Here is a 27509-nt window from a genome sequence, read left to right on the forward strand (position 1 = left end):
TAAATGGGCTGGCAAAGCACTTAAAAGGAGGTGCTGGATAAAGGAATAGAATGGGGGTAGGAGGTTGGGGACTCCTATGATTGGTATGGAGGGAGGCAAACACCCTCCCCCCATTCTTATAGCCCACCTTAACCTTCTATGAGGGGGGTGGATGGTAAAGTCCAAGTCATGGGTTGGCTGAGGGAATGGATGAAAAATGAAGGGGGGCTGGTAGCAGCTCTGGGTAATGATTTGAATAAACATGGATTTGCCTGCACTGAACACTTTATCTGCTGGATAGACATCTATATGTCCCAGACATCTATATAATAAAGTTGCGGCCTGATTAAAATCCATATTAAGTGTCTCCTGTCCTTCTTTCAGTGTACCCAGACAATTCCAGGGTATGAGAAATTAGGTTGTCAAATACCATTCTTAAGTGAGGAGTGAAAACTAGAGCTTGGCAAAAGCAGAATTATTTGGTGTCAGATCCAAGTTTACTCAAAATTCAAGGAGGTTTGGATTTAATGCCGAGGTTCAGGCCATCTAAGTGAAAACACACTGAAGTGCTGTAGTTAAAAACAACAAATACACAAATAATACTTGAAAAGTCAATGAGAATGATGAATACTGTGATTTCCCTAGATAAATCTTAAACTCCAAGGGTTAGAAGCATCACTTGGGAGCTGAACTCTACTCCAGTAAAATGTGTGCATACTTCGTATTCTCCACTATTAATACAGGCAGTTTGGGGTAAAAATGACCTTGAAATGATAGATTTCAGGATTCTAGGAAAAGAGTGAAAACAGCAGAATAAGGACAACCAACTCCAAAAAGCAGACTTTAACTGCCTCTGACAACTGGTGGGTAAGGTCTCGTGGGAAGAAAATCTGAAGGAAAAAAGAATTCGGGAGCACTGGCACTTTCTCAAGGAGACTATATTAAAGGCATAATTGCAAATTATCCTGATGCTGGAGTACTTTGTCCAATTCTGGGTGCCACACTTTAGGGAAGAGGTGGACAAATTGAAGAGAATCCAAAGAAGAGCAACACAAATTATAAAATTTTTAGAAAACCTGAACTGTGAGGAAAGGTTTAAAAAACTGGGCATATTTATTCTTGAGAAAAGAAGACTACGGGGGGGACCTAATAACAGTTTCAAATATGTTAAGGGCTGTTATAAAGAGAATGGATATCAATTGTTCTCCATGTTTGATGAAGGTAGGACAAGAACTAATGGGTTTAATCTGCAGCAAGGGAGATTTAGGTTAGATATTAGGAAAAAATTTCTAACTATAAAGGTAGTTAAGATCTGAAATAGGCTTGGAAGGAAGGTTGTAGACTCCTCATTACTGGAGGTTTTTAAGAACAGGTTAGACAAACACCTGTCAGGGATAGTCTAGGTCAGGGGTTCTCAAATTCATTGCACTGCGACCCCCTTCTGACAACAAAATGTACTGCACGACCCCAGGACAGGGGACCGAAGCCTGAGTCCGCATGATTCCCACTGCCCCGGGTGGGGGAGTCAAAGCCTGAGCCCCACCACCCTGGGCAGGGAAGAGGTCAAAGCTGAAGGCCAAGGGCTTCGTCCTCAGCCAGGGGGCCTGTAACCTGAGCCCCACTGCCCAGGGCTGAATCCCTCAGGCTTCAGCTTTGGCCCTTGGCAGTGGGGCTCGGGCTTCAGCAAACGTAAGCCGCCCTGAAGACCCCATTAAAATTGGGGTCATGACCCACTTTGGGATCTCGACCCACAGTTTGACAACCGCTGGTGTAGGTTTACTTGGTCCTGCGTCAGCACACGTGGCTGGACTTGGTGACTTCCCAGTCCTACAATTCTATGATTTTATGATACTGACCTTACCCACCTATTCTCACCACCTTCTTTTAGACCTACTGCTATTCAGGGCAGATCCCAAGTGGAACACAAGCCAGGCCCTTCTCTACATCTCTATTTCTTGTCAGTCCCAGTAAAAGGAAAGAGGAGACAGCTTCTCCAGCTTCAGGGAACTTGTAACCCAGCTATAACTTGCAGCAAAAGGTCTTTCACTGCCTACTGTCAGCCAGTGCTTGAGCCCTTCTGTAAGGGGAAACCCTGAGACAGATAAATGAGTCTGAAGAAATATTGCTGATCTGTTTATAAATATAAAAAGACTGCTAGTAGCTTCCAGACAGCTGCTCCCAATAATAAGGGAGGTTACGCACACCATATTCTTGAACCTACTTAAAGGGGTAGCAGCAGTTTTCCTAAAAACAAAACTAATCTCAGATAAAATAATCAGATTTAAGCGCCAACTAAACACAACCCTTGTATAGCCTACAGATAGCTCTGTTTGAAAGCTGCATGTGATACTAGGAACCTAGAATGAGCCTTTGCCACAAACCTAAATTTTCTGAGGTTGAGGCCCATATTGGCAAGGGCTGTGCCCTGTCTGAGTATGAAACATAAGTACAAAGCCTAAACCTACAATCTGCTTGGATAGACTCTTTGCCTACTCTCTCATTGGCTTGTAATCCCGGGGCTGAAAAAAACATTCGCAAGGATGGGAAATCACCCCATCCCAAATCAAACAAGATTTCTTTCCATCATCTTCTGAATCCCAAATTGCCCTATTCAGCTATGCTAGCGGTGTGATTCTTCGGCGTGTGTACACATATTTGCACTAACTCTTACCAAGCTAACATGAGTATAAATAGCAGTGTAGTTACAGTAGCATTAGTATCAGCAGTGGAGACGTGGCTGAGCTGTGCTGAGTACATACCCGCCAGTTTCAGGTGAGTTTGTACTTGGCCCGGCTAAGCAATGACCCTGCTGCCGCTACCAGTGCTATCTTGGTGCTGCACTGCTATTTATACTTATGGTTGGTCGATGCGAGCTAGCGTGGATATGTGTACACAAGCAAGGGAATCACACCCCAGCTCATAGTATAGACATAGCCTTAAGAGTCTCACAACTCCTGGTAAGGGATCTTGCAGTGGCCATAGTCCCAGTGGTCTGCTTGGGACAGATTGCATAAGAATTTCTAACAATTAGTGGGGCTGGCTGGAGCCTTAATACACTTTGTTCAAGTGAGCGCTTTGAAATAAGTAAACAGTTAGATGAATTTTACTTTAAAATAGGAGAAGTCCTTGTGTCTGAATGGAGACGTCTAGAAGTATCTTACAACTGATCCTAGCAGGTTGTGAACTATGTTTCCATAGCTCAGCACTCATATCCTTGGTAGCCCAGGGATCAGGAAGTGAACTCCAAGAATCGTTTTGTAAATAGCAACATTACAAATGGATCTGACTGTAGTTGTCAATCAGAGTGAGTGTAGATCTGTAGATAAGGCATTAGACTAGCATTCAGAATCCCTAGGATCTATTCCCAGTTCTGCTATCAATATACTGTATGACCTTGAACAAGTTATTTCACCTCTCTCTTTCTGCTCCCATTCTTTGTCTTCTCTTTTTATACTGTAGGCTCTTCAGGGCAAGAACTGTGTTTGTTCAGCTCAGGGGAGAGCTGATCTCAGTTGGGACCTCTAGGCACTATGGCAATACAAATAAAATAATGTATATGATTTCTGTTTAAATCACCTCTATGCATTGTTCTCTTGTTACTTATATTGGTTACCAGCAATGCATGCAGTAGGATTATTCTTTATATTTTGTTTTTCCAATTTCAAAGGCTATGGCCATATGAGAGACTTGGGGGCCAGATCCTCAGCTGCTGTAAATTGGCAGAATTCCATTGCCTTCAATACCGATTTTTGTTAAATCGGGCCTGGCCTTCTAAATGCAAATTTTCTGTGTAATATGTATCATTCTTTTTAAAAGACCAGAGCAATAGAGTGATCTGATTGGTTTATAAGATTTCTGAGCAATAAGTAAAGCAATGTAAATCTCTTCTTTGACCTGATGACACTAATAACTTAACTAATTATTTCTGGAAACTATGACCTTTTGAAATATTTTATAAGTACAATAAGACCATCTAGTCTGTGAATTAATGTTGTACTGATGGTTAGCAGAGTTGATTGCACTCAGCCTTTAGCTTCATTCCCAGCAATACATTAGGTGTGAATTAATGTGCAATAATTCACACCTGTTGTGTCTTAGTAATAAATCTAACATTGATTCAATTTTAGAAATACAATATAACAGAACTAATATTTTCAAAATTCTAGGTCCACCTCACTATTTTCTTTTCAGACCCTGTTTTTCTATTTGCCTCCCTATCTTACAATCATATCCGTTTACTCAGGGCTAAATAGTGACACACAGCTTCAGCCTACCACTGGGACTGTTGCAGAGGGGCAGTTTCCCAGCAGCAGCTCTGGGAAATTCTCCTGTTGTGCCATCCTTAGAGGATGCAGTGTACAATTTCTTCCATAGCCACTGAGCCCCAATTTCCAAGTATTGTTGATCTGAGATTCTAGGTTACTCCTGAGGGCATTCTGTGCCTAAAAATTCTGCACCAAAGAAATTAAAATTCTTCACACAATATTGCAAAATTCTGCAAATTTTATTTGTCAAATAAACATGGAGGCTGCAGCAAGGCAATGGGGAACACAGGCCACTGGCTGCACATAGGTAGGAGATCACTGTGAAGCTCCCTCCCCGGGACATCGAATCAGCGGTGAGGCTGCACTCAACCCTGACACAGTGCAAGGACCAGGCTTGCCCCAGAAACACCTCAGGGCCCTGCCACTCTGTGCCAGGTGCACCAGCTGTGGGCAGGCAGGCTCAGCAAGGCAGGATCCAAATGTGGAGGGGCTTAGTGTGGGGGGATCCAGGTGTGGGTTGAGAGCTTTCTGTGTGGGGCAATCTGGGTGCTGGCGGCTCAGTGGGGGATCCAGATGCGAGGGGATCTGGATGCACAGGGGCTTGTTGGGAGGTTCTGGGTGCAATGGTAATGGGACTCTGCAGAGGGATCCAGGTGAAAGTGGTTGGGGCTCAGCAGGAGGGGGTCTGGGTGTGGGGGGGTTCAGATGCTGGGGGAGTGGGGATCAGTTGTGTGGGGATCCAGGTGGAACTAGTTGGGGCTCAGTGGGATGGGGATCTGGGTACAGGTGGCTTGTCAGGGTGATCCAGGTGCAGGGGGTGTGGGGCTCATCGGGGGAGTTCTGAGTGTGGAGGAGGATGAGGCTTGGCATGAGGGTCTGGGTATGAGGGGGTCTAGATGCATGGGGCTTGGGTGGCTGGGGGAGCAGCTCCCCCTACATGGATACCTCCCCCTGCAGCTGAGGAGTGATGCATACAGGAAGCGGGAGGGGAGTTTGCAGAGCTTTCTGCAGCTGGGGGAGAAATCTGGGGGTGGGTCTGACCTGGCCCTGGATGCCATGCAAGAGAAGAGGAAGTCCCATCCTCCCCAGCCCAGCTGGGACTAGCAGCTGAACCCGGTGCAGGATAGGAGCCACCAGCCAGGTCTTCCCCAGTCCTGCCTCCTACCCCACAGTGATTTACCTCTCTGCCGGCTGTCCTGGGCACCCAAAACATACAGCAGGGGAGGGTCACATGGCCACTCTTGTGGCTTCCCTTTGCTTCCCCATCAGAAAGTCATTTTTCTGTGAGAAAGCAAAGAAATCTGCGGGGGACATAAATTCCATTGACTTCAATGCAGCCAGGATTTACCCTGTGATTTTTAGTTTATACCTTCTTTTGGATATATCCATACAGAACCTAGTGCAATGGGGCCCGACATTCTGATGGGGCTTCATGTGCTACTGCAATAGAAATAAATAATAATATAATGCCAAATTGTATTCATGAGTACATAAAATGTTGATCAGATAGATACTTTATTTACTCATATAGGAACTGATCATTAGAAGTACTTGTCTTTCTGCAGAGACCGAACAAAATATTGGTACATAGTATGAGTTGGTGGGGGGGAAATATGCATGGTTAGCAAGTTCTTTTTCTTACCAGTACTGTTAATAACAAAGAGTAAAATAAGTCCAAAATATCAGAAAGAAAGGAAAGAGATTTTTCTGGGTGTGGGGTCTGACCTTTCCAAATGCATCCTCTCCCCTCTGTGTCCCAATCTGCCATCCTAACACTCACCTGAACATCCATCCAATGGGAGAGAAATGCTGAGTTGGAGTTAACACCAGGAACTTGGAAGTGACCCTATGCTTGCCCTGACACTTTCAAGTCCTTCTGTTTTATCCTCCGTGCTAATTGGAACAAATGTTGTATTACCCAACACCTACTTCACTGCTGTGAGAAGATTGTTCCTGGGTGGGTATCCTATTCTTGTTGCTTTTTTTCCCTCTTACCCTACCTGTGCTGGTCCCTCCACTTACTTTGTCTCAAATAACCACAAAATAAGGAGTGAAATCAGTATTCTGAGTCATTTATCTCAAGTCACATTTGGCTATGAGATAAGGGGTTTAATCTGAGAGTCTCTGCACTAAAATGAGGACATTGTAATGTCAGATTATGTTTTGTGCTAGGACTCCTGTATCATGGTGGTTAAAGAAAATGGCTTTTAACTTTTGTAAATGGCACCTCTAAATACAGAATAGATGGACTTGATGAGATGGCTGGGAGGAAGAGGCTGGTGTAATAGCTGGATGAGAATCTGGTTTTGTCAGAGATGTCTGAGAAGTTATGTTTGTGCAGATACATCATGTACTTTAACTCAGGAAATGCACATTGATCATTAGGCCCTGCATGGATTCCACAGACAGGAGTGTTAAAGATCTGCTTTATGTTGCAAGGGATTAGTGCTGCCTGTTGAGACCTCTTCACCGGTCCCACTTGAAAAGTGTAGCTCTTTTATAGTAATACATGCTTCCATCTCCAACATTCACATACTAGCAGCAGCACAAGAGTCTTGGGGTATAGAAATAACAAAGAAGAAGAAGAAGAAGAAGAAAATGATAAATGCATAAGGAAATAGACAGCTTCCTCTTCCTATTCCCAGCAATTTTTTGTTCGGTTTGGTCAGCTTCATGAAATAAGCTGAATACTGTCAGGGCTGCTATCTATATTCATCGCTAATGTCTCTGATGACAGAACATATACAATAATAGAGCTGATGTAAACCAGTTGCAGTGGACCTCAAAAAGGTGCATGCACTTTAAAGTTGATGGACGGCGGGGGCGTGTTCAGTGGGCACAGCCATCAATAGCATTTCCAAGAGACATGGATGATGGCAATGTGGAGGAGAAGGGGTAATTAACTGCCCATGGGACAGAATAATGCAGATGTCAAAACTGAGCTGAATTAAGCACATTGTCAGCGTTTCTGCTGCACTCAAATGGCCTCTGCCTATCATCAGACATATAGCATAAGCCTTTTGAGTCTGGATTGGGTTCTTTAGCTGATATTTCAAAACTGGGTACCTGAAGTTAGACTCCTCAGTCCCTATTCAGATATCTAAATAAATGGGCTGATTTTTTCAAAAGTACTGAGTACCTAACAGCTCCCACTGACGTCTATTGCAATTTAGACCAGCTTAGCATTTCTGAAAATCAGGCCATGTATTTAGGAGCCAAAATATGGAACTTAGGAGCCTACTTTAGGCACCCAGTTTTGAAAATACTGGCCTAAAGGGATATTTAGAATTCCAGAACACACTCTCAGAAAAACCCAGTAGTTAAAATACCATCTGCTTTTATACTTTTAAACACATAAGACACTAAATATGTTCTACTCTTTTTGCAATTATCACTTGTTTGAATTCTGGTAACACTTACTTAGTTTTCCCTGTAAACAACTTAAACACTTTTCCTTCAAAGAGATAAAAGAGGACCATTTTCTTTCAAATACAAATTATTGAAATTTCTACCAAGCTTTAGATTGTTTTTCTTTACTTTAATCATCATTTCAGAGAGATTTCACAAATACAGAATCCAATTTAACTCAGATTTCAGCCATTCAAAACCTCAGTACAAGCTCAATAGGAAGCACAATAGAATGCTGGTAGTGGTGTTCAATGCTCTGTTTCTGTATTTCCTTTAACTATAGTCTACGGTTACTTTAGTATGAAATATAATTAAAATTGAAAAACTGCTGTCTTACTGTGTTATATGTTTTGGAAAGTTCAGAAGGTCCTAAGCCTTTCTTTGTTTTATGCCCCAAACAGTCAACAGTATATGTATCTTCTGTAGTTCCCTGATAGAATACTGGAGATGTTCACGCCACACAGAAACTTCCATCTAAACAATTACACATTCCCAACAGGGTTACTATATGTTCTGGATTGTCCCAAATGCCTAGAAAATGTAAGAAAGAAAAGTTATGAGTTGCTGCTTGCTGAAGCCCAAAATTAATACTGCTGTCAAACTGCAGAATCCCACTGTGAAGGGCCTCTATACAAAGTATCTATAACAATTGACTAGGGAGGCAGTTGCAACTGCTTGCTTCTCATTGGACTTCCGGAGACACCCCCTTGTAACCTGGTAGACAGGCTTATGCTACTCTTCAAAAGGAGAAGTGGTATAGCTGTGGGTTTTCCCGTAAGACAAAAAAGGTATGTGCTTCCAATTTGATTATAATTGAGATTGAGTTACTCTGCAAGAAAAAATAAATAGTAAGGTGATATGCATCCAAGCCACAACGTTTAGATGTGGGATTTTGTTTTGGACAATTATACAACATTCTAAGTATACATGGTGCTATACAGACAAATAAAAATCAATGGGTGAAATTCTAGATCCATTTTAAGTCCATGGCAAAACTCCAGTTGACTTCAGTTTGCCAGGATTTCACCCAACATACTTATCCCAAAGAGTCTGTAATCCAAGCTAAGGCAAGAGAGAATGAGATTGTGGCAATTGTGGCTGGGAAGACAGTGAGAAGGGAGGAGGGTGATTACAGTAATAAAATCGTGCTGAAACACAAATCTCAAGGGTTTAGAAAGGATTACTGTAAAGTTTATAGGTGTTGCAAAAGAAGAGGGTCAAGAAAGGACTCCAAAGGATAGACCACTGCATGAAAGAAGGCTCAGTGAGAAGAGTAGAAAAGGAGAGGTGGACTATATCTATAAACTATTTACAGAATAAGTCTTAAACAATATGAGAAAAGGGAAAATCTTAGTGAAATACCTTGATTAATTATATGATAAATTAAACAAAAAGGAAAAAAAACTACAACGGACATCTGCTACAGACCCTCATGACTGGAGGACAGCAAGAACCAAAACTTTGTGTTTCAACTCTTGAGCAGCTTGAAGACGTAGGATATTGTGCTCTGGGGGATTTTAACTATTCAGAAATCTGTTGAATGACAAATACATAGATCAATGAACTAAATATGAATCAATGATTAGGGGGTAGCCGTGTTAGTCTGTATCCACAAAAACAACGAGTAGTCCAGTGGCACCTTAAAGACTAACAGATTTATTTGGGCATAAACTTTTGTGGGTAAAAAACCCACTTCTTCAGATGCATGGAGTGAAAATTACAGATGCAGGCATTATTATACATGAAGAGAAGGAAGTTACCTTACAAGTGAAGAACCAGTGTTGACAGGGCCAATTCAGTCAGGGTGGAGGTGGTCCACTCCCAATAATTGATGAGTAGGTGTCAATACCAAGAGAGGGAAAGTTGCTTTTGTAGTGAGCCAGCCACTCCCAGTCCCTATTCAAGCCCAAATTAATGGTGTTAAATTTGCAAATTAATTTTAGTTCTGCAGTTTCTCTTCGAAGTCTGTTTTTGAAGTTTTTTTTGTTGAAGTATATGAAGTATATGCCATCATGTGCCAACAATGCCCCTCTGCCATATACATTGGCCAAACTGGATAGTCTCTACGTAAAAGAATAAATGGGCACAAATCAGACATCAGGAATGGTAACATACAAAAGCCAGTAGGAGAACACTTCAATCTCCCTGGACATTCTGTAACAGATTTAAAAGTAGCCATGGTTCATTGGGCCTCCTGTGCCTTTTCCAAGTGCTCCCGTACAAGGGGGGTGACTTGGGTTATCCGATCTCTCATCTGTAATACATGCTCAATTATGTTTCTCCTCATATTGGGTTCTTCCTCCCAGATCTCTCTGGCTATGTCTAATATGCTGCGGGGGTGGTGCCCATATAATAATTCGAAGGGGGGAAACCTGGTTGAGGCCTGTGGGACCTCCCAAATGGCGAACATGAGGTAAGGCAGTAGGTATCCTAGTCTTTCCCATCCTGAATTACCACTTTTCTTATCATGGCCTTGAGGCTCCAGCTGAATTTTTCCATAAGACCATTGGTCTGCGGATGGTAGACTGAAGTCCTCATGGTCTTTACATGGAGTAAAGCACACAGGTCCTTCATCAGTTTTGACATGAATGGGATCCCTTGGTCAGTCAATATTTCCTTCAGTAGCCCTACATGGGCAAAGATCTCCACCAGCTCCTTGGCTATCGACTTGGAGGCAGTGTTCCACAGGGGTGTGGCTTCCGGGTATCAGGTGGCATAGTCCAGGATGACAAGTACATGCTGGTGGCCTCGGGTCATCTTCTCCAGACGGCCCACCAGGTCCATGGCTACCCTTTCAAATGGGACATCTCAGATTGGTAGGGGTACTAAAGGGGCCCTCAGGTGGGGTTGGGGACTGTGTAGTTGATACTCAGGACAGGAGGCGCAGTACCGCCGGACTTCTTTGTGTATTCCTGACCAGAAGAACTTTTGTAGGATTCATGCCAGGGTCTTCTCTACCCCTAGGTGCCCTCTGAAAAGGTGGCTGTGGGCAAGGCTTAACACGGCCCTCTGATGTTTTAGTAGTACCAGGAGTAGTTGTACCTCCTCCCTCTGCACTTGTGCCACCTGATACAGGAGATCCTTCTTGACCATGAAGTAGGGTCCTGATGTGATGTTGTACTCCATATGTTTTATGGAAATATGTTTATAAGTGTGAATATGATGTAACTGGAATATGCTTCATGCAAAAGGTCTCTTGTAAGGTATCATTACAAAGCTTATGATCTACTGAGTGTGTTTATCCTATTTGTTTACATGTATTATTTTTATGTCTGGAGTTAGGAGAATAAAATATAAACTTGTATTACTGATGTAAACATGTTAAGTGGAAGCCATTAATGATGCTTCAGAATCAATGAACTGTGAATGGGTTTGTTTACCTGCAAGTCTTCCTATGTATGGGTCTTCCAGCTACTAGGTAATGAAGAAGAAGGTCTTATAGGGACATGTGATCATGTCTCGTGATCTGGAATCCATCTTAAACTTGGTGATTTTCCACTTAGAAGGAAAGATGGGGATCCAGAGAGACAAAAAATTCCAGCCTTGTGCTAAAGCTATAAAAGGGGGTTGAACAGAACAAAGGGGGCGGCAAGTCATGAGAAATCCCCTAGTTACCACCTGAGTTGGAACTAACAAGGACTGTACCAAGGGAAAGGATAGGGCCCAGACTAGGAAGGAGTCTAGTCTGTGAAAGAAGCTTATTGGAACATCTCTGAGGGTGAGATTTACCTGTAATCAGTTTCTTAATGTATTAGGCTTAGACTTGCATGTTTTGTTTTATTTTGCTTGGTAACTTACTTTGTTCTGTCTGTTATTACTTGGAACCACTTAAATCCTACTTCTTATTCTTAATAAAATCACTTTTGTTTATTATTAAACCCAGAGTAAGTGATTAATACTTGGGGGAGCAAACAGCTGTGCATATCTCTCTACCAGTGTTATAGAGGGCAGACAATTCATGAGTTTACCCTGCATAAAGCTTTATACAGAGTAAAACAGATTTATTTGGGGTTTGGATCCCATTGGGAACTGGATGTCTGGGTGCTGGAGATAGGTGACCTGCTGAGCAGTTTTTGGTTAAAATCTGCAGCTTTGGGGGCGTGGACCAGACCTGGGTCTGTGTTGCAGCAGGCTAGCGTGTCTGGCTCAACAAGTCAGGCTTCTGGAGTCCCAAGCTGGCAGGGAAAATGGGCTCAGAGGTAATCTCAGCACGTCAGGTGACAGTCCCAAGGGTGTCTCTGTGACCGAAACCGTCACACCCAGTCACCGGGTTTTTCCGTCTAACCTGTCTGAGCTCCAAGGGGCTGGTCTCTGCCCCCTCTGCTAGTTCGATGGCATTACGGTGGGGATCAGCCTCAGGTCCCTCTCCCTCCGGGGTGGCCTCCCTACCTGCTGCCCAGATCTGCCTGCCTAGGAGAGCGACCTTCTGGCCCCAGATCAGGATTCAGTTTCCCAAGGCCTTAGTTGCCCTCCTTTCCCTCTTGGACTTCCTGACCCCCCTGGGAATGGGGAACAGATCTTGGGATATCTCAGAGAAAACCGGGAGATGGCATTCTGCTGTGGACGACTCACTGACTTCGGGGTCCTCTCCTTCCTTCAACCCCTCACCAGCCTTGTATACTTATGCGAGGTTACTGCAATCCCCAAAAGGTGGATTAGGGAGCACAGGTCTGACCAGTTCCCCAGGTTACATTGCATTGTCTCCTTGGCATTGGGACACTGTGCCGCTATGTGCCCCCACTCTCCACAGGCATAACACCTATATGTGGTCCTAGTTACCCACCAGTCCTTCGGGCTGGGGGTTCTGGCCTCATGATCCTCTTTGCCCTCATTGCTCCATCCCTTTGTGACCCCCCAGTTGGTCCTCCTCCCCTTTCTTCTTCCACCTCGGACTTCCCGGGTGTTCGGTCATCCAAGCTCTGGGGATCGGGGCTAATTGTTCGATTTGGAGTGACTTCCTTGGATAGTCAGGAAAGTTCCCTGGCCATCATTCATCTTTCCAACAGTGTGACCAACTCATTGTAAGAGGAGGAGTTGTTCTGGCCTACCCATGCGCTAAGATCTGGTGGCAATCCCTTCATATACCAGTCAATGACAGAACCTCCAGAATCTTCTCTGGACTACGGGTCTCGGGTCACAGCCATTTCCAGGTCAGGTGGGAAAGGTTGAATAGTTGGGACCATGGAGGCTTGCACTCTTGATACTTCCACTCATGGTACCGCTGGGCTCGTATTGGTGCCGACATCCAGGGGCGGATCTATGTATTTTGCCACCCCAAGCACGGCAGTCAGGCAGCTTTCGGCGGCATGACTGCGGGAGGTCCGCCGGTCCTGCGGCTTCGGCGTACCCGCTGCCGAATTGCCGCCGAAGCCACGGGACTGGCAGACCTCCCGCAGGCATGCCACCAAAGGCTCCCTGACTGCCGCCCCCATAGCGACCGGCAGGCCGCCCCCCGCGGCTTGCCGCCCCAGGCACACACTTGGTGCGCTGGTGCCTGGAGCCTCCCCTGCCGACATCCCCAATCAGGCCAAGATCTCTGCTTTCAACTGTGAGTAGTTGGCTGCAGCTTCGGCTTCTGGGCCTCCCCACACAGAAAGGGGGCAAGGATGCCAGCCCACTGATCCTGGGGCCAGGCCTCACGCGACACAGTCCGTTCAAAGGTAAGGAGGTATGACTCCACATCGTCTTCCGCAGTCATCTTTGGTAGATAACCAATGGCCCTAAGTCCTCTTGTCCCCCTGGGCCCATGAGCTAGTGAGGTCAGGGTTTTAGTTGGTACATTGCCTCTTGCAGGAGGGCTTGATCTGGGCCACCTGACTCATCAGTAATTAGTTGATCTCGTGCTGAAACCTCAGGGATTCCTGCTGAGCAGTCACCTGGGCTCGGATGGCCTTCTGCTGGGCCACTTTGGCCTGCACTAATGCCCTCACCACAGTACTTATATTACCCTCATCAGTATAGGATTTGAGCACCTCACAGTTTTAGTTGTAAACCTCCTCACAACACCAATCAGGTAGGGGAGTACTAGTAGCTACTTTTTTGTCAATTGGAATTTGCCAGTTCATCAAAATCAAAACATTCTCAGAGAATTTCAGAACTTGGGGGCATCATTCCAAATCACAATTAAACCAAATTTTGAAATCCTCCACAAAACCGAATTACTTGTCTCTGCATAGTTCTACCATTATTTTCATTTTACAGATGGGAAACTGGGGCATAAAGAAAGTAAGTGACTCACCCAAAGTGAGTCGCACAGGAAATCTGTGACAGAGCAGGATCTCTCAAGTCCCCAGCTAGAAGCCTACCCATTGGATCATACTTGTTCTCTGGCTCAACAGATTACAGTTCTACTGAAACTGCGAAGTGCAAGGAAGTGGAAGCAACCAATGAGAACCAATCTCTGTTGGCAATGAAGAAAGGAAGTGGAACCAAACATGAAAAAAGTAGACAGTTACATTATGTGAGAGAAACCCCCCCCCCCCCCCCCACAGCACAAGTTAAACAGTTCAGCTCAGCCCCTTACATACCTTGCAGTATTGCATATGGGTAGAGTTATGTGATACTTTTACTACAACTATGCAGCTGCTAGGTTTAACCAGACAGCAGGAGTTTGAAGGAGTGTAATGAATTGTGGCAGATAGTGTAATAATTCTGGTGTTTCAGGAAAGTTTAGGAAACACCACTACTTTATTTAACATCATAGCACAGAAACCTCTTAGAGAAGGAAAACAGGCTAACCCAAAAGGCAGACATTGAACTGTTCTGTTTCTAGCAGCTGTTCCGTTCTAGTTCCAGGAGCCTTTCTCAGATTACTCCCAACACCAGAAGAACAGATGTTCCACACTATTTTGCTCTTATGAAAAAAAAAACCTATCCAAAGTCCTATGTGGCCTGTTTGGCATGTATGAGCTGATGCAATTTTTCCCTCCTACATTTCCTTAGCCATACTGCTCTGAATACAATTCCTTGCTCCTGTGGCTCCCTTCCTAGTATCTCATGGAACAACAGTAGACCTAATTTACCATACAAGCTTCATTGGCAATGTGCACCTGCCTTAACTGTAGCATAAACAAGCATCATGGAAGGGGCTGTAGTGAGTGGGATCTGAAGGCTGTTCTAAGAAGCTAGGTGGATTGGTGCTTTAACTATACCAAGCAAAAAGAAGCTCTGTGCCTGTAAGTTAGGAGTAATTCCACTGAAGTCAGTAGAATTACATCTGTGTAGCAATGGTGTAAATGAGATGAGAATCTCTCTTCTGCTGGAACTCTGTGTTTCTTTGAGGGTACGTCTTCACTACCCGCCGTATCGGCGGGTAGCAATCGATTTATCTGGGATCGATATATCATGTCTCGTTAAGACACAATATATCGATCCCCGAACGCGCTCACCGTCAACTCTGGAACTCCACCAGAGCGAGCAGCGGTAGCACAGTCGACGGGGGAGCCACAGCCGTCGATCCTGCGCCGTGTGGACTCCAGGTAATTCGATCTTAGATACTTTGACTTCAGCTATGCGTATAGCAGAAGTTGCGTATCTTAGATCGATCTCCCCCCACCACCACCACCAGTGTAGACCAGCCCTGAGCCTTTCCCCCACCTCCTGGAGGATTTGTGTTAGGATAAAACATACTATACCGGTGTCTAAAGTATAACCCTGTTTGCATCTTTCTTTTCTGTTTGGAATAGTTGCTGAACTGACTGACCTGTCAGAGTGAGCCTAAAGTAGAATGTATTAATGCTAGCCAAACAGGTTATGGGACAGAAGAAGCACTTTTACAAATATATCAGGAGAAAAAAAGAAGTACTAGAGAGAAAGTAGGTTAATTAATAAATAAGGAGAGGGATGTAGTCTGCAGTGGTTCTAAATGGCTATGCTACTCAAATGCTCTGTAAAATCAGTCTTTCACAAAACAAAGAGAAGAAATGTAGAGTAAGTAAGATGATGTTGATGAAAAGGAGGCACAGGAATAATTGGAAAAGCCGAAGATGTAAAAAAAAGTGGAGATCCAGATGATGAACCACACTAATTAGCTAATGGATTTATCATATAACTGCAATTATTTTTAAAAAGTCATTAGAAACTAGTCACATACTCTATCAGGGAAGTAGCAAAAGCAAATGCGGTACAAATCATAGCTGGAGTAGGTTGAAAAATTTATAATTTTTATTAAACATTCTGAAAAAAAGGATCTTTTCATGGTTTTTTCCCCTTCTCTGCTTTATAGCTGGTTGAAATATTTTGAAATTAGTTTTTCAACAAAAAGGAACACATTTTTAACCAGTTCTACTAACAACATAGTAATCCTGGCAATTACTGTTGGGAAAAATCCAATTTCAGTCCCTAGTAAAAAAAAAATACTGGAACAAATATGAACAGAAAAATCATTAAGCACCTACAGACTAATTCAATTAGGAGCCATAAATGGAGTGGGTTTACAAAGAACAAATCATTTCAGACAAACTCAATTGCTTTTTCGACTGAATGACAAAATAAGTGGATAAAGAGATTGCAGTAGATGTAATATATTTAGACTGTATTAAAGAGCTTGATAATGTCTTGCCTGAAAAAATGAATTTAAATTGGCTAGAATGTGAGCACTGTCACATGGAATGAGAGCTAGTGGAACTGCAACCAAAAGGAAATGATAACTGGCAATGTTATCAAGTTCAGAAGATGAGTCTGGTGGATTACTGCAGGAATTAGTTTTAGGCCCAGATTTATCTATCACTATTGGTGATCCTGAAGTAGGAATTTTTGGCTCATTATTAAAATGCACAGGTGATACTAAAGCAGAAGATGTTACAAATACCAGTAGAATGGAGAAGTCACAAATATGGGCTGGGAAAAAATCTGGAATATGCAAGGTAGTAGTCTACTTTTGGGGAACATAATCCAAACCAAAATATAATGGGAGAGAAATACATGGAAAGCAGTAAAGACCAGGAGGTTTGGATGGCAAATCTGGTCTGAATTTTCAGCGCTTGTAGTTTCCAAAAAAACAATGCTATTTGAATTGAATACATAGAAGATAGTCCCAATTAAAAAGCTAAATTCCAGAATGACACAAGGGAAGATTTACTTCAGATTATATTATGTGCAAGTATACTGCAAGGTTACTAGTGGATCAGGATCAGTCTTACTCAATATTTTTATTAATGATTTTTGCACAAAAAAGTAGGAGTGTGCTAGTGAAATTTACTGATGACCCAAAGTTAGGAGACATTGCCAACACAGAGGAAGATCAGAATAATACACAGAGATCTGGATGATCTTGAAGACTGAAGTGATGGAAATGGGATGAAATTCAATAGTACAAAGTTCAAGGTCATATACTTAGGGTCTAATAAAAAGAATTTCTGCTTAAAGCTGGGGGCTTATCAGTTGAAAGTGACAGAGGAGGAGAGAGACCTGGGTGTGATCTGGCTGTGAAAAAAGACAAATGCAGTCCTAGGATGTATCAGGCAAGGCATTTCCAGTAGAGATAGAGAAGTATTAATACCATTGTACGAGGCACTGGTAAGACCTCATTTGTAATACTGTGTACAATTCTGGTCACCCATGTTCAAGACAGATGAATTTAAACTGCAACAGCTGCAGAGCAGAGTTACGAGGAATCAGGGGAATGGAGGGCCTATCTTATGAGAGGAGACTAGAAAAGCTTGGCTTGTTTAGTCTATCAAAAAGAAGGCTGAGGGAGATATGATTGCTCTCTATAAATACATTAAAGGGGTAAATAATAGGGAGGCTGAAGAGCTATTTAAACTATAGAATGAGGTTGGCACAAGAAGAAAGGTTTAAACTGGCCATGAAAAAATGCTGAAAATTAGAAGGTTTCTAACCATGAGAGGGATGTGGTTCTGGAGCAGCTTCCCAATAGGAATTGTGGGAGCAAACTTAATTACTTTTTAGAAAGTGATGGAAAAGTTTGAGTGTAATTGTATTTATTTTAATATCTGGGGTGGAAAGGACCTTAGGAGATCATCTAGTTCACCCCCCTGCCCAAAGGGGGCCTAATCCCCAGGCAGATTTTTGCCCCAGATCCCTAAGTGGCCCCCTCAAGCATTGAACTCACAACCCTGGGTTTAGCAGGCCAATGCTCAAACCACTGAGCTATCCCTCCCCCCAGGGTGCTAATAATGGTAGAAGAAGGGCTTACTTATGGCTACGTCTTATGTTCCTGAAAGCTCATACTTCAGTGTTTCAGACAGCCACCTGCAGGGGCAAGGAAGGAATTTCCCTGCCACCCAATGTATTCAGGGTTTTCTTTGGGGAGGGGCGAAGAGGGGCGGTAATCTCCTTCCTCTGAGGCATCAGGGATGGCCAGAACTGGAGATAAGACATAGAATGGGAGGGCCAGGAGTCTGAGGTGACACCAAGCATTCTCTCTCAAGTGTTTGGCTGGATGGTTCTTGCTCAAATGCTCAGGCTGTAACTGATTGTGGGGTTGAGAAGGAATTTTCCCCCAGGTCAGATTGCCAGTGATCTTGGGAGGTTTTCACCTTCCTATGCCGTGTGTGGGTGCAAGTCTCTTGCCAGGATTATCTGGGTATATGTCACTTAATCATTGCCATGCCATTGGTACCTTGCTCCCTCCTATTCTCTGCCTGTGGCACATAATAGTCTAGTCCAGTGGTTCCTAAACTTGTTCCACCGCTTGTGCAGGGAAAGCCCCTGGTGGGCCGGGCCGGTTTGTTTACCTACCATGTCCGCAGGTTCAGCCGATCGCGGCTTCCAGTGGCCGCGGTTCGCTGCTCCAAGCCAATGGGAGCTGCTGGAAGCGGCGGCCAGTACATCCCTCGGCCCACACCACTTCCAGCAGCTCCCATTGGCCTGGAACAGCGGATCGCGGCCACTGGAAGCCGCGATCGGCCGAACCTGCGGACATGGCAGGTAAACAAACCGGCCCGGCCCGCCAGGGGCTTTCCCTGCACAAGCGGCGGAACAAGTTTGGGAATCACTGGTCTAGTCTCCTGTGGGCTGTAATATTTTGGTCTAATTTCAGTTGAGGGTTTTAATGTGCGGGTGTTGGTGGTCGTGATACACAAGAGATCAGACTAGACAATCTGGTGATCCCTTCTCAGCTTGGACTCTCTTACTTGGTGACTATTTATTCTATATTTGGAGCATAGATAATATGGTGATAGGCACACTATAAGTACCAGAGAGAAAAGAGAGATTAGATAAGAGGAACTGACTTATTTAATTAGCTTTCATTATGGTCGATAGCAGAAATTGATTTACCTTGATGGTCTTTCCCTACCTAATTTCTATAATTCTGTAATAAATGCGCTAGGAGATTCAGGAGAGAAAAGTCAAATACAACATTGATTCCAAATAAAAAAAAATTAGTTTGGTCACTCAATATTTCATTTCAGTAGTTTTGAAAGATTTTGTTTAGATTTCAACCTTTTTTAATTGTTTAGAATTTTAAACTCTAGCTTAAAATTTTCAAACAAAGTCATTTCAAAACAGATGTTTTTAAACAAACCATTACTTGAAATCAACTTTTTCCCATGAATGCTTTTGGTTTCAACGAGTTAGCATTTTCCACTGAAAAAACACTCAGACAAATTCCCAGCCAGCTGTAGCTCTTATATTCATGTAAATACTCTTAATTAAATAAACAAAACCATATAGAAATTTTGGCTTTTGGCCTTAGCTATGTTCATCCCAACATCTTCCCCATCAGCTCCCCAGGCCCAGTCCTGGTAACAATTCCATGCACTCTCATTTTTAAAACAAGAAAAACGCTTTCCATTCTCCAGCCTGCTGCTATTACAGTTGTTCCAATCCATTGCCCTGATGCTAGTTCTCAGGATTTTGTTTACATTTAAAAACAATAGTATAAAAAATACATGTCTATTCCACTCTCACCACTCTACTTCCTCAAATCCACTTCAATCTTTCATTGTAGGACTTTGCTGTGAAAGAATAAATTAACAGAAATAAATGAGGATCGGTGCTTAAGTATTATAATTATTCATAATAGTATAAAAATAACTATTCACAAACCATTTTGGAATCAAGTGCTCACATCTGCTATAATGTGGTCTCTGTTCCTCCCAGCATTTAGGGGCTTGTGAGAATGAGGTGGATTCTGGAAGGATAAACAGCCAAAGGGGAAGAAGTGTTGAAGTACTCGCAAAACAGATGACTTCTACCCTGTTTCCCCGAAAATAAGACATCCTCCGAAAATAAGGCCTACTTACAGTTTTGCCTCTCGTTGTAATATAAGGCATCCCCCCGATAATAAGACCTCCCCGATAATAAGGCATCCACCGATAATAAGGCATTTTTCATTTCTGAAAAATAAGACATCCCCTGAAAATAAGACCTAGCGCATCTTTGGGAGCAAAAATTAATATAAGACACTGTCTTATTTTCGGGGAAACAGGGTAGTTAGTATCAGGTCATGTGAACAGCATTCTTGAGGCAGGGTCTCAGGAGGGAAAGTTGGCCTCTTAGGGGAGAAGTAGCCAAAGATTCACCTATGCAATTGCTGTTTTGCCAATTGAATAGCAGATTCAGAACCCCGCTTTTTTATTTTTTTATTGTTTGATCAGCCTAAACTTTAATAGATGCCATGGTGTTACCAATGTTTCAAGCTTTGAGTTGATTCTCTGGGAACTAGAGAACTATCACAGACAAAAATGATTGATCACTGTAGAGTGATTGGCTCACAGCATGAAATACTCAGGCATGTAGCATTCATTAGTCTTCCAACTATCCAGAATAGTTCTGCTGGTCATGAGTCAGTAGATGCTATGTTGGATGGATGAACATCCAATGCTTGGTTTTGTTTACAGTTGCTGGATAAGATTGGAAGAATTCTTATGCCTTATGACTCCTGGGGCTGCTCCGGCAATGTCAGGGTCAGAGTCTCTGTTCTAGAGGCTGTCTCTGTCTCTGGGGAATCTCATGTGGTCTCTGAGGGAGGTGCCTGGCTCCAGTGCTCCAGGATTCTTTCTGCTGCTGTCCAAAGGATGAGTGCTCTGCATCATTAGTCTCCTCCCATTCCCTGGCACGTTGGCTGTTCTGGCAGCCTCAGGCTCTGTCTCTTCTCCCAAGGCTGGTGCCACCCATAAAATGTTGACAAGGATCCTGTCCATGTATAATAATAATCTCTCAATACCCACATGCATTAGATATTATTGTCCCCAATTAACAGATGGGGAAACTGAGGCAGAATTATGTTAAATGATGTGCCTGAGGTGACCGAAGGAGTCATTGTTAGAGCTAAGATGAGAACTTTGCAATTCCTGGCTCCGAGTCCTGTGTACAGACCACTAGATCATACCGCTCATATCTTTGTCTTAAATCTGACAAACTGTGACACTTCTTGAGGCTGTTGTTTTGATATTCAGCTGACACGTTCGGATATCACTCTCTATGTGTGACTTCTTACTCAGTGTTTTGTAGTAGGGTGACAGCATCAATATTTAAAAATAAACAGTTTTAATGTTTGTTAAATAAAGCCTTACCCTAAAAAGGAGTCTCTTTAAAACTCATTATATTCCACACATGAATGTCTCATATATTACAAAGTATCATTCAAATTGGAAAATAATTGCCTCTCATATTGTTACAGCTCTTGCTCACCATGAACCAAACCATTTAAACAAATCTTTTCTGAGGGGTCTCCTCTCAGGATGAGGTGTATGTTTCTCTCGCTGGGTTGCTCGGCACAGGGAATCTCTTGCCCCATTCTAGGATGCATTGTGGCAGCCCAGAAATATTTCAGGTTGGAAGATCGCCTGAAGCTTATTGTTGAACTTGGCCTTTTTGCGTGAGTGATGTTGAGTAAAACCAGCAAAGCTAAATTTTAATTCCCTGCTGACAGTAGGTCCACGCAGCATGGGTTGATGTTGCAACACTGCAGGAAGTCTCAGATGAGACCAGGTAGAATAGCCTTTATTCTCTGTCAGCAGAAACAAACACTGTGACTAAATTCAGCAGATATGAAGTTACAACATAGTGTAGCAAATCACAAAATAGGAGGCACAACATGAAGATTTAGGGGGCAGGGTTGAGAGTGTTTAAGATCATAAAAAATTAAGACTGTAATTGCTGAAAAGTATAGTTTTGTAGGTATAGTTTTATATTGCATCAAAGACTCAGTATGATGCTGCAAGCTAATTAACTGTAAAATATTATTACTATATTTAGGATCTCTCATTGCCTTATATACATACAGCCACCTCAGAAGTGTAGGGTTGTCTCTAGCTGGCAATTTGTATGACACTGTGGTGAGCTAAAGAGGTAAAATATGGGCAAACACCTAATTTTACACAAATGACTTGGTATATTTAGATTTAACATGCAAGTGAAGAAAGTGAAGAATTTTTATGAGCAGTTATTGTAATTGTGTCCACAGCCATGCTGATCCATCAAGCAAATTATATGCATTCTGTACATACGTAATCTCAGATTTCTGAGTCTCGGATTCTGGAATAATTTTTCAAACCCTCCAGAGTGACTTTGGAATCTCAAGACTTTCGGTAATACCACAGTAGTGGGTGTAGCCACGGTTGAGACACAACAGTCAATACAGATGGCATTGAACAGAACAAAATGGGAATAATGAATCCAGCAGGTTGCAAAAAAAGCCATTTGTTGAACTCTGCTACTGTTTTGATTGACCTAAAAGAGGGGTTATAGACATTTCAATGCTAAGCTAACTAGAGCTGGTTAGAAAAACTGAAAATTTTCAGCCAAAACCCAAACATTTTCAACAGAAAATAGCCAAATCCCAGGCACTTTCAGTTTTCACCTTTCCAACCAAAAAAATCAAACCTTTTCTAGGAAAGCAGACATTTTTCACATTTTTCTTTAGTCAAAAATTGAATTTTCTGTCTTTTTTTTTTTTTTTGATGGAAGATTTTCGACTACATTTACCACTGATCTCAACTGGTATAGCAGTCTCTAAGGTATGGAACTCAGGTATGTAGAGCTTTATCAATGATCATTAGCTTACATTTCATGCAAAAGTGAATACAAAGCCAGCAGAGTAGTCAGAGAACTGGTGTAATATGTTCCCTGCAACTACCACCATGCTACAGCCTCATTTTGCCCCAGCTTCTAATTGGTCTTCAAGGTTAGAAGCGTGATTCAGAAAATATAGGAATCAAGCCAATTATTTTCCCATAGAACTAGAAACTTTTTGAAATACTCACATGCATTTTTCGTTTGCCTTTTCCCATCAAGATCAGAACAGAAGTGTAAAGGTGTCACAAGAATTGGTTCATATGATATTTCTGTCCATGACAACTTATTGAGAAGTCTATACACTAAGACTTGGTCAGACTCTAATAGACTCAGTCTATACTTACCCATTCAGTACAATTTTTACTTATTAGCACCCAGTGTCCAATAAAGCATTCGTCAGCTTCCATTCCATGGTAATATTTACTGGAAATGTTGTGTGCTTATTTTACCACAACTTGCAATTTATTTCTAGTTTATTTTATTTTTACTCCATGTATATTAAAATGGGAAGAAGAGGCCTCCTTGCAGTAATGGATATTTGGAACTCTTCCTAAGACCTTTGGTTCAAAATATCCAAGTTTGCTCAGCTTTAGGTTCATGCTGCAAGGCCCAGTATAATTCATGACTTTCAGGAAAGGGAGGGGACTTAGTTGGGAAGGGCCTAAGCTTTGTATACATTTAGCATATTGTTATCTGAGACTTAGGGAGAGAATTGTCGGTTAATTTAATTGTCCTTCTGTGGATTTTATGATGATCAGACTGCCCCAGTGCTTTGGGATGGGTTCTCTTTTTCATTATTTAGTACAAAATGAAGTGAATAAATATTAAATAGCAAAAAAACCTATGTTAACAGAGTTAAGGTTGCTTAGAGATATGTTGTCCCCTTTCAGATTGTTGAGTTGAGCAAAACTCAAACTTCTGATAACCAGGTGATGCAGCATTAAGGTTGCCCGGGCAACCTTAACTCTGCCCTCTTTCAGCAATGCTCCAGTACACCCTGTTAACACATACACATTTCCTCTGACAGCCCCACAGTTGCTGAAATGTACAAACTTCATCTCCTTTTACAGCCCACTGGGACTGTCCCACAGGATTCCAATTAACTGTATTAAAGGACAAAAAGATTGCTCACACCAGCTTCCCTCTACCCTCTTTGAGCAATGCCTCAGTATGCACACAGCACATACTCACACTATCTTTTGGCACTGTAAGATTCAGGAGGTTCCAGATCCTGGCATACACTCACACTTACCCAACTCCCAGAAAGAATACCACCATGTGTACAATTTAAGAACCAATTCACAGCCTTTTACAACTTCCAACTCACTTAACTATCACTAAAGCATTAGAATGCTCTCATATTCTACCTCACTGCTGACATCCTTTATAATGAAAGGCTGGTGCCCTGCTGCTGATATAACCTACACAATTCTGCATAGCAATGGCGCATGCTGCATCCTGAAGGTATACATGCACCTCTTCCCCTTCCTCACACAGACCAGAGGGTGCAAACTAGATCTCTTCATATCATAATCACAGCTGTCTCGCACCTCAGAGTAATCCACACATGTCCTCATATCACAAACACACCTTTACCAAGCAGGCCAACTACTGACTCCACCTTTTAGTGTAGGTACACCTAATACTGACTGCAACCAGAGTGTATCCAGATAATTCCTATTGGCTACTGCCAGCTCCAGGAGAACAGAGCGTAGGTGCCATAAGCAATCTTCTTTTATTATTTTCTTAATCCTGTGGCTGACACCAAATGGGTTGAAAAAGGAGGTGAAGAGTTTGTACATTTCAGCAACTGTTGGGGTGGCAGAGTAAAAGTAGGTGTGTTAATGGGCCATATCAAGGCTCTGCTGAAAGAGGGCATTTCCTGGTTTACAGAAGTTTGAATTTGCTCAACTCAACATTCTTCAAGAGGACAACATATTATCAAACAACCTCGGTGCTAAAGTAGTTCTTTGCCATTGAATTTCCTAGTTTTTAAACACAAAAAGATACATTGTTGGTAGGAGTTAGTAGTCATTTAGGCAGTTGTACAGATCATGTCCCAAAATTAACATTCTGAGCCACCCAGCAGCCCAACACGCACACTATTCGCTGCCCCCAACTAGCCCTGCTTCAGCATACCTCTCTCATCATGCCCCTAACCCAGGGGTCGGCAACCTTTCAGAAGTGGTGTGCCGAGTCTTCATTTATTCACTCTAATTTAAGGTTTCGCGTGCCGGTCATACATTAAGGTTTCGTGTGCCAGTTTTTAGAAGGTCTCTCTCTATAAGACTATAATATATAACTAAACTATTGTTGTATGTAAAGTAAATAAGGTTTTAAAAATGTTTAAGAAGCTTCATTTAAGATTAAATTAAAATGCAGAGCCCCCCGGACCGGTGGCCAGGACCAGGGCAGTGTGAGTGCCACTGAAAATCAGCTCGCGTGCCGCCTTTGGCATGCGTGCCATAGGTTGCCTACCCCTGCCCTAACCCATTAAATACTTCCCCATCTCCAACCTGGCCTTCTCCCCACTATGGTACTTAGGCCTACACACTGCAAACAGGGAACACTTGTCCCTGAAGTCTGCACTCCCTGGCATACAAACATTTCTATTGCCTTTATTCCACACACACACACCCCTTACCTCCAACACCTGACTCACATCCACCCACTGGAGCAATAGACAACTACGTTACAGTAGAACACTGTTGGAGTGCAGGCTGGTTGGGGTGCATTGACAGAGCTGGGGTGTAGGAAGGTTGAAGTGCACTGCAGAGTTGTGTGGTGTAGCATGTTGCGCCACCGGGAGTTGGCAGGGCTGGGGCTGCAGGGTGGTTGGGGTACACTGCAGAGTTGTGGGGTGTAGGTAGGTTGGAGTGCAGGGGGTTGGCGTGTGCTGGCAGGGTTGGGGCTGCAGGGTGGTTGGGATGCAGGAAGGTTGGGGTGCACTAGCAGAACTGTGGAGTCCAGGAATTTGGGAGTGCACTGGCAGGGCTAGGACTGCAGAGTGGTTGGTGTGCATGGTTAGAGTGCTTGGACAGAGCTGTGGAAAACAGGTCATTGGGGTACATGGTCGGGATGCTCTAGCGGATCCGGGAGTACAGGAGTCTGGGGGTGCACTGGCAGGGCTGTGGAATGCAGGGCAGTTGGGATGCAGCATTGGGGTGCAGGGTAGTTGGGGTATAGTGTCAGAGCTAGAGGGTGCATGGGGGTTGGGTTGCACTGGCAGAGCTGGAGTGGTGCCACGTGTCCCTCACCCAAACCTCCAACTTCTCTCACCTCTCCTACCATCACCATTTATTCCTCTCCCTATAACCCTCCTCCTCTTGCTGCAGCACCAAACCCCTCTCTCTGTAATACCCCACCAGGAAGCACTCAATTTCCACACGCCCCCAAAGACTTTGATTACATTTCCCACAGAATAAAATTGCCACCCATGACTCACAAATTGTAGCAACTTCCAACCACTCAGTTCAGAACTCCTTTTGTCGTAGGTGGGGGGGTTGTGATTAATTTATCCTTAGAGATGGTAATTGAAGGGTGAGTTCACAGAAATCAAGAGGTCTGTGATTCAGTTTAACTGTACAAGGCAGCAGAAGAAAATTGTTTGTAATTGGAGAACTCCTTGGTCAAGTGACCCCAAATTTGGATCACTAATGCTATCCCATGCTCCTGTGAGATGCACCAAATTTCAAAACAATCAGAGTAACTGCTTGGACTCTAGAACACTTTTAAGAGTTGAGCTTTAAAGCATATAAAATGGTGGAATGGAAACCATCTAGCAGTTTTTCTGGTATTGGCGCATGTGCAGTGTAAAAATGTGATTTTTTTTAAATACTGTTCTCAGTTTGGGTCCCCAAAAGATTTAGTTAGTGCTATGCCTTTACCTTTGGTAAAACTCTACAGAGTGAGACCATTTTGACCCGTAGCTCATCAATAGTTTGATCTGTAGTTCTGGGGAAAAATCTCCAAAACACCTAGAAACTTTTTTTGAAACAGCTAATGTTTTAGGGCTTATATCTCCAGAACTTCTATTCGAATGACTCCAGATGTGGGTCTCTAAATGTACCCTGCACCCCCCTCAGACACACCAAATTTCAAAGAAATCTGATTAAGTATGTTGATTTTAGAGAACTTAGAAAGGTCAACCTTTAAGCAGATGTCGAGAATGCAACCTTAACTGTAGTGGCCCTCCCACACACTATAATATATTTTAGGATTGAAATTTATCAGCCTCTCCAAAGCATGTACAGATGGAGAGGCCAAAATGAAAATGCTGATGCTGCAGAAATAAAGTTCCATATAGAAGAGCTCTGCATCATCCTAGCCAATCCAGAGGTGTACCTCTGCCCCCTCCACCATCTTCCATGGATCCTGTCCCTCTATCTATAATGAGCTCTCTTGTAGTTGGCCTAGGGAGGAGATCAAAAAACGTAGCAACTGAAGGGGTGAGAAATCATCAAGTCTCCCCAAAAGGTTGCCCCAAGTGGATTGGGAAGGCTCACCCAATGGTAATGAGCAGGTGGGAGATCTAGAGCCCTCCCTGCCTTACTGCTTCAATTTGGTTGTGTGGCTGTTTTACTGTATCCCAAGCTGTCGCTCAGCTGTGGAGACCCCAATATATCCCATGCTGGGAGGTCAGAGGGATACAACCTACCCTGCCATCACATCACTGCTGTGTGTGAAAGTGGTATCACGGACTTTGAGGGGAAAGATGCGGATCAGCAATCAAGCAGCTCCCCAGCCATTGCTCCCCTCAGTGGAGTTCCACCATTTGAATCCATTAACTGTTTCCATGCAGCAGTGAGTGAATAAAGATTTGGCCTCTAATGCAGAGAAAACTCTAGATACCTTCTGATATGTATAAAATAC

This window comes from Malaclemys terrapin, chromosome 4, assembly GCF_027887155.1.
Source record: "Malaclemys terrapin pileata isolate rMalTer1 chromosome 4, rMalTer1.hap1, whole genome shotgun sequence".
NCBI lineage: Eukaryota > Metazoa > Chordata > Testudines > Emydidae > Malaclemys > Malaclemys terrapin.